The following is an 8,908-nucleotide window of genomic DNA, read 5'->3' as shown; positions in this document are numbered from 1 at the left end:
TCACTCTCGTTCCAGCTCTCATGGTGTGAACCAAAGTTACGTTCGCTGTGAATAAATTCAATTCGATGTATACGCTAATTCCGAGTATTATAACTTACAAAACCCTTCTATCTATCACCAAACCCCACAAAAAAGTTGAAAAACTTGAATTTTCAGAATTATGTCACGTTTTATTTTTCTCATCTTATTTTCAGTAACTCTTGCAATCAAAACAAGTATTTTGAGCCGTCATATACGTTGGGTTTCGTTCTACATCTATTTTATTTTCACTCGTTTCTTCTCGAAATTCCACGAAATTGGTCAAAATACCCCAAACTTGCATGGATTAACTTTGATTATAGTGAGGGTCAGCCGTTGATTCATTTGGCATGGAATACCTCATTTAAAGAGCATGCTCCATTACTGAAGAGACATATACTGTGAGGCTAGCTTGCGGTATTCGGAGCTGAAAACCCCAATGAAATTTTTGTGTTCGACGTTTTTTTAATGCATTATCAATCAACGAAGTGAAAATAAGCCGCAAATTACCCTCGGATTGATAGCAAAACAAGATATTATTGCTCTACTTTCTACCCTCACTATATCAGTCAGTAGAGGACGAGGTCCTCATAGTGATTGAGAGCCCGCGGGATTCGTTTTTACGTTTGTTCTTCGAAAGAACGCTCCCGTTCTCATTTTGTTCTTTGCAAGAACGTTCTCCACATCTCGTTCCCGACTTTTGTTCTCAGACGAACGCTCCGGTTCTCATTTCGTTCTTTGCAAGAACGTTCTCGACATTTTGTTCTTCGTAAGAACGTTCTCGTTCTGTCGTTCTTTCAGTGGAGAACAGGAGCGGGAACGGGAACGCGTTGTCAGTCCCTGTTTGAAACGTAGCTATATATCTATCAGTTAAACGGTCGGTCCTACCGACAATCCTCGAGCCCCATCGGGAACCTTCAGTTGAGCGGTCAGGGGATCACGAAACCCCCGAAAAGTAGTTGAAATCTAGCTATTGAGAAGATCGCACGGGTATTAAATTGTAGCATTACGTTCAGTACATCACCTCAGTTTTGGTTAAATTCAGTGACTCAACAAATTATTTGGAAAGACTATCAGCAGTGCCGACACTACTAAAGAAATGTATTTATTTAATTAACGAAGTGGTTCGAGCCCACAATAAATTGAGTTATATTTTTTGATAAACAGTGACAATGTATTTTCCAGCATCTCCCTCCACACCTACCCTAAACCTAGTTCCTCACCAAAGAGTGGTCCTTCGAGTCGGGTAGTGAGATAAAAAGTGTGAAAAGTGCTGTGAAAAGTGAAAAGGATGCCCCATGTGGATAGAACTTTCGGGGTTCACACGGGTTACTCTACGGACAGGGTACAGGACAGTTTGACTTTGCTTACATTCCACAAGGTTACGGGGTAAACAAGTTATCAGTGAAAGAAATCAATGTCGAAAATCGTGAGTGTTCGAGAGTGTCGAGTGTCGCCTGGTGTCGCCGAAACCTCTCAACGCTTGGCCCACGTGCACTAGGCAACAGGCACCACACTGAACTTCCAGCAGTCGACGAGGCTACGATCAACGACCCCACCGAGAAAGGAAATCACCGCGAGCACAGCACGGAGGAAAATCCTCCGATCTTAGCTGATGAGAGACTGCCAATGAACACTGGAGCAGTTCCAACCCGGTCAAGCACCAATCAAGATGAACTCAAAATCACAAATGAGCCCACAACGACTCGGAAACTCAATGAGCAAAATTCATCATCGACAACCTCCACACCAGTTCTCACCATGCATCAAGAAAGTCAACTGAGACTGCTGATGTTCAAGGTCGAGATCTTACTGGAGATTTATGACTAACTTCCGCAGGGACTTGACGACGATGATGACCTCACCACAGAGGAACTGGAGGGTCATAAGGAAATTATCGAGGCAGAATAGAACGAGTATTTCAATATTTACAATAGCCTAGCCGAGTATCAGTTGGCCAAGAAGAAGGAGTCTACCAGCACCTCATCAGAACAGAATCAAGCCAATCAGCCTGAAACGCCTTGAAATCAAGCCATTTGATGGGAAACCTGAGCAATGGAAGGAATTCAGTGACCTCTTCCAGTCATTGGTGGGAAATATTCCTTCAATTCCCTCAGGATAGAAGTTGGTTCGGCTCAAGATTCCCTTCAGGGGTCCAGCAGCAACTCTCCTCTCGACCTTTCAAATCAAGGACGAGAACTACGAGAAAACCTGCCAGAAACTCACCAAGAGGTAGGAAGATCCAAGGCTCATTACCCAATCGTTGTTCAATCGAGTTCTAGAGCTTTGGAAATTCACCAGAGCAACTGAAGAGAACCTCAGCGCCAACGCAGCAGTAGCCATGGAGACTCTCGATCAACTGCAGGATGTGACGGGATTGACACAGGAGAATATCCCCGAGCAAATGATAGCTCACTTGCTGAGAAGATCACTCGATGCCGATACTCGGAAGGCATGGGAGCTCAAGATGGGAGCCTCCAAGGATTTTCCCACTCTCACAGAATGATCAACATCTATCGAAGCTTCCGCAAGAGGATCGCGTAATTGATGTACATCACCATCAGCAATGGAGGGGAATCCATGAACTAAAGAATTGAGAGTTAAGTATCATCTTCCATTTATTATTATATTAGCAAGTCATACGTCTCTCACCATATGTTCCTCCCCTTAGCCATCAACAACAACAAGCTCGGCCACAACTGGGGGAATTTACGCCTCTCTCAGTCGACAAAGGGCTTACCAGAAGGAAGAATATCACCAGCATAAGATTCAAGTTTCACCAAAGGAGGACGCGACCTTCAGATCAACAGATTTAGAAGAGATCGATGCTCTAGAAGATATTTGAACAGCCGATTTAAATAATCAACAGACTGGTCCAATCAACATTAGTAGAGGGATTGACAACCAAGGCGGTTCATCTCGTCAAGACCTGACATCTTCAAGTAGTTGGCCAACACACAGCAATTATGGCGCCAAATTGCGTGTAGTTCACTATAATGATAAAAATAACAATCATAAATTCAGAATTCGAAAATTAGTTTTCATTTTCTTTTTATGCTTAAATTTCATCCAAAAATGGAAACGTGATGATCCCGTACATGCTTATATATATAATAGAATATAACTCAGTAGCGAAGAGGTGAAACGGTTTAAGTCGATTTTGACTATTGATTAGTTTCCAATGATTATCTTCGAATCTAAGAGAAGTAGCGGATTTTCCATTGAAACTTTTTTTGTCCCTTTCAATTCGCTCTACGGGCGGATTGGGGACACGTGATATGGAAAGGGTGTAATTAAAAACACGCGGATTACATAAAACATAGGTGATGTACTTTATTTGTGGCGCAAGCCACACGCCTCGATTTTCGGGATACATGAATTGCTGAATGTGTATGTCAATTTGATAATAGTTTTTACACTGCACTAGATATTCTCTCAATAATAAACTTGATGATTGACTCAACATAATTGATAGTTAACTCAGAATTAATTGATAAACGATTCGAATAGAAACGCTACAGTAAGCGATCGACTCGATTTCTCGCGCTGATGTACTCGGTTGAGCGGTTACGACAATACTGTACTAAAGGGAACTCTTTGAGATGTACACTCTTTGATGGCTAAATTGATACTACTAAAAATTCATATTTGGCGATTTGCTTTCTCATTTACGCGTGGACCCGAAGGGTCCCGAAGTCGTTCGAGATTTTCCGTTGAGCCCGGTAATTTTGATAGAGAAATATTTGCTGGTTTTCAAACAAGGTCATTATAAAAACTTTGCTATCCTTCTTAGATGCGGAGATATTCCTAGAAAACTTAGCTAAGAGCTGAATTGACTTGAATTGTGTTATCGTTTCGCTACTGAATTTTCGCTTTCCGCTTTGAAATTTTTTTTGTAATCTCCTTGGAGCTTGAAAAATGATGTCAAAAAATATCACAACGATTAAAAGTGTCCAAGAAAAAAAATTATTTTCTTCTTCTTTTAAGCTAAAATGGATCTCTTGATGGTTTGCGACCTTTAATGATTTTTCCATCTTAAAGCTCGGAAAAAAAGCATTTTTTCAAATCATTTTTGAACGCATAGAACCGGAGAAATGAGGTATTTTCATCAGTCAAGAAAATCGAATTGCAGAAAGAGAATGAGCTATAGAAAAATTCTGAAAAAAATCTGGAATACTTTTTTCGAGTCACAAAACAACCTGAAAAATTAGTGAGACATTCTGAGAGATCATGCAAAATGACTATCTGGTTTGACAGAGAATGTCTCATAGATAACATAAAGACCGACATTTTGAAAAATGGGAAATTGAAATCGGACCGGTATTTTTTGAGGTATTGAACAAAAAAGTTTCAATTTTGAGTATCTTCGAAACTACTGGGCCGATTCCGCTTATTCAAGATCCCAAACTTTTTTATCTGAGCAGTTAAGATATTACCAAGTTTAAAGTTCCTATTTCGATTATTTTTCAAGTTATCTTGCGTTGAAGCAATTTCAATGGAAAAATTAAAAAACGAGAATAAAATTACATTGCTCGGGGTGGCATGGTCTTTTTTCGATTTAATTGAATAGGTATCATCATGACGAGTATTCAAAAAAATTGCATCGATCAAGTGGTTCAGAAGCTGTCTGCAAAAAACAATTTTTAAAGAATCACTATATCTCAGGAACCGCTCAACCGGTCGTGTTGAAATTTACCACAACACAGAGAAAAAAAGTTAATTAGCTTTAGAAAGAAGTTTATAATTTTTAGAAACCGTGGTTTCTAACCTTCAGGTTTCTAAAATCTGAAGCGATTTTAGAATCTGATTATTCATAATGAGAATAATCCCGGTTCCCCTCCTACCTCCTCCAAATCCCGTCCTATCATTTCCTATGCCGTCACAAAGATGTTGAACGCTATATACATTCCCTTCTTTAATGTAAAAACAAATGCCGTAAGAAGGACGGCGGAGCTCAATATGTACCGAAATTTGAAATGGAGAAATGGCTAGGAGCCGGATAGCTCAGTTGAGAGAGCACCCCATGCATAATCGGAAGGTCCCGGGTTCAAATCCCGATCTGAACGATCCATTTTTTCAATAAAAAAATTTTCTGGTTATTCATATTGAGAATAATCCCGGTTCCACTCCTACGTCATCCAAATCCCATCCAATCATTTCCTATGATGCCAGAAATATGTGAAACGCTATATAAATTCCCTTGTTCAATGTAGTTGGACATTAAAGCATTAAAGAAGGGATTATTCTCAATATGAATAACCAGAAAATTTTTTTACTGAAAAAATGAATAGTCCAGACCGGGATTTGAACCCGAGATTTTCTGATTATGCATCGGATGCTCTCCCAACTGAGCTATCCGGCTCCGAGCCATTTCTCGATTTCAAATCTCTGGTACATATTGAGCTCCGCCGCCCTTCTTACGGGATCGAGAAACGCGGTAGCGTATCTCCAAAGAAAAGTTTTGACTCCGACTGTACCAAACATCTGGCCAAGCGCACCGCGTATCTATATACGACAGAACTTCCCCCTCCAGTACGTCTAAATGACCAACATTCGATATAGTAAAAACGAGACGACCATTCGGAAAATTGTTCTTAGTAACTGTTATAAATCAATTGTTCTGAGGCACTTTTATGATCAATATTTATTTATTAATACTAATTCACATCAATCATCTCTCACACCGATCTCGATCATACAGCAGGGACCCAGCGACTGAATCTCTTCCCTCTAAAACTCTTAACCTTAACGATCGCTCGGTGGCAGCACTAAATGGGGGGGAAATGCAAATGTACCCTGAAATCATTTCTCCAACACACATCTTTACATTTGTATTTCTAGAATTTTACTTTCCTTTCATTTTATTTTTAGACTCAATGAATTCCTATGTTGTATGAACTTTTGTTTCCTCAATGATTTCGTCAATATATCTGCAATATTTTTATCTCTATCAATCTGCATTATATCAACCTCTTTTCTCTCGTAATTTTCATAAACACTGTGATATTGTATCTCGATGTATTTAGACCTCTTTCATAGATTTCCACTCTTTGCAATAGCTACGACTCCCGAATTATCCTCATAAATTTTTACTAGTTCCTCCAACACAATTCCAAACACTTCTTTCAATAATCCCTTGATAAACTTCAACTCTGCAACTGCATCTGATAATGTTACATACTCTGCCGCAGTTGCCGACTTTTCTGCGGATTTCTGTTCCCTTGATTTCCAATACACTACATAGTTATACATTCTAATTACATAACCAGTTGTCGATTTTAGATCAGTAACATCTCCTGCCCAATCTGCATTGACCATACAATGTAATACATCTTTCTCTTTTCCTTTGGTATACGTTAATTTATAGTCTTTTGTCAAATATAAATACTTCAACACTCTCATTGCAAATTTATAATGCGTATCATCATGACTTCCTTGGAATCTGCTTAGATAATTGACACTGAATGCAATATCAGGTCTCGTTCCAGTACTTATATATAATAACGCTCCAATTAAATTTCGATACTTTAATTCTTCATTCATATTCTCAGCTGGCTCAAGTTTCAAGTTAATTTACATTGGTGTCTTGAATAATTCAGCATCCTCCAGATTATACTTCTTTGCCAGTGATTCAATATACTTCTGTTGATTCACAGTCATTATATTCTTTTCTAAATCATGATCGACATCAATTCCAATTTGTTCCCTGGCAACTTAGTATCCTCGCTGTTACGAGGATGTAATGAGGATGTAGCGAGGATGTTATTTTAATGTGAAAAAGGCCGAAAATTACATAAATAGGATCCGAAAATAATTAAAAAGTTGAGAGATGATCGATTTGTTTCAATTAATACAGTTTATTGTGTTATTTTCTAATAATTAGCAGAAATGCGTGAAAGTGTAATTATGCCAATACAATCCCCGGTCAACGAATGCCGCGAGATGGCGTTGTAATGTCCAAAATTTTGTACTAGAAACTTTAAGGCTAGAATAATTTTATGTGAAATCATTAAGAACCAAACCAACAATTGTAAACTAAATTGAGTGCATTTCATCACTTGAACTCGATTAAAAATTCCAAAGACATTGGAATCGAGTTCAAAAGTGATGAAATGGCACACTCAGCATGCCCCAATTACCCAATACTAAGATTTGCACGCGAAGGAACGATGGAGAATCAATTAATTGAAACCCCAAAAACCGAATGAACAGCTTCCCCATAAAAATCAAAATAGTGCAAAAAGTCATACGACATTTTTAATCCACCAATTAAAAATGGACTCGTTGGAGCCCATGTGACAAGTGACCCCAAAATTCATACAAAAATGTCAGAAAAACCAAAATTAAGCAGTCTTGAAGCAGCGACGGAGCAGTAACAATTCTGCTGGAAATAGTTCATTTAATCGGTCCGGTTTTTCAATCCATCCTTCGATTACACGGGATAGTACTGAATTAATAGTAAGTTACGAACAATTGAAATTATCCGGGAATAAAATTTCTTTAACCGAGAGTGGTGACTTTTCTTGCAAATAAGGAATTCGTTTATTGTGACGCGTTGTGGACAGTCTCAACGAAACTCCGAAAATCTTCAAATTCAACTGCCAAAAATTGATTCAAATATCAACTGGTAGCAGAAAGTGTTTCCGTGAAAATATCCATAATAGCCTTTCGCGCGACTAATTGCTGGTGAGGAAATTACGGATTTACCCAGGGATCTACAAACACGTCAAATAATTCATAAATAACAGACCGAATTGTAAGTAACAAAAATTTGTAAACCTAAATTTGAATCCTTCAGATCATTCCAGGGATAGGAATTTCAGCTACATAAATTTCTGTAAAATCACGCTTATGTTTTTGTAAACCGAATAGTTATACAAAATATATTTAAATTCTAACTTGATTCCCAGTACAACTCCAAATTTCTTGATTAGAAATTAGTCTCAACTCAAGCCCCATCCCTAAAGCAAACCCTTTTTCCCTTATATTTAAAAAAAAAGGTAAGAGTATAAAACTTTGCGTCGTCCAATAATTATAAAATTCAATAATTTTAGCTTTGATTTTAATGTGAAAATTAAAACATGTCCATTCGACGCTAAAATCCTTCTCTGGACATAACAGCGTTAGGGTTAAACGACCGCCCTGGTTGGCCGCGCTAACAGCACTGCGATTGCTGCCGCAGCAGTCGCAGGCCAGCAGTCTGCCGAACGAGTCGACAGAAGGTTGTTGCGGCGCATTTTGTTATTTTATTTTAGCTGAAAAAATGTTGATATTTCCAATTATTTAATGCTGATGATTGTCAGGGTGGAAAGTAGACGCATGTATCCGGAGGGATGAAAATTGAGGGGGCAAGGAACAGTGGGCTGCGATTACATTTTTATAAAATTTACACCTCCGAAAACATGCACTGATTTTTTATAATTTTTTAAACAATGAATTTCGGGGAAAATACATGAGTATGCGGATTCTCCGGGGGGTTGAAGACAGCCGCATGGATCCCGAGGGGTAAATTTTATAAAAATGTAATATCATAACCATCCCCCTCACTCCCCTTAATTTTCACCCCTCCGGATACATGCGGCTGTCTTCAACCCCCCGGAGAAACCGCATGATCATGTTTTTTCCCCGAAATTCTTTTTTTTTAATTATAAAAAATCAGCGCATGTTTCCGGAGGGGTGAATTTTATAAAAATGAAATCTCAGATTCCTCCCCCTCACCCCCCCTAAATTTTCACCCCACCGGATACATGAGGCTGTCTTCAACCCCTCGGAAGAACCGCGTGATCCTGGATTTTCCCCGAAATTCTTTTTTTTTTAATTATGAATAATCAGCGCATGTTTCCGGAGGGGTAAATTTTATAAAAGTGTAATCTCAGACTGCTCCGTAGGG

The sequence above is a fragment of the Diachasma alloeum genome, unplaced genomic scaffold, assembly GCF_001412515.2.
Source record: "Diachasma alloeum isolate Michigan unplaced genomic scaffold, Dall2.0 Dall_scaffold_00402, whole genome shotgun sequence".
NCBI lineage: Eukaryota > Metazoa > Arthropoda > Insecta > Hymenoptera > Braconidae > Diachasma > Diachasma alloeum.
Note: the sequence above shows the minus strand (reverse complement) of the source record.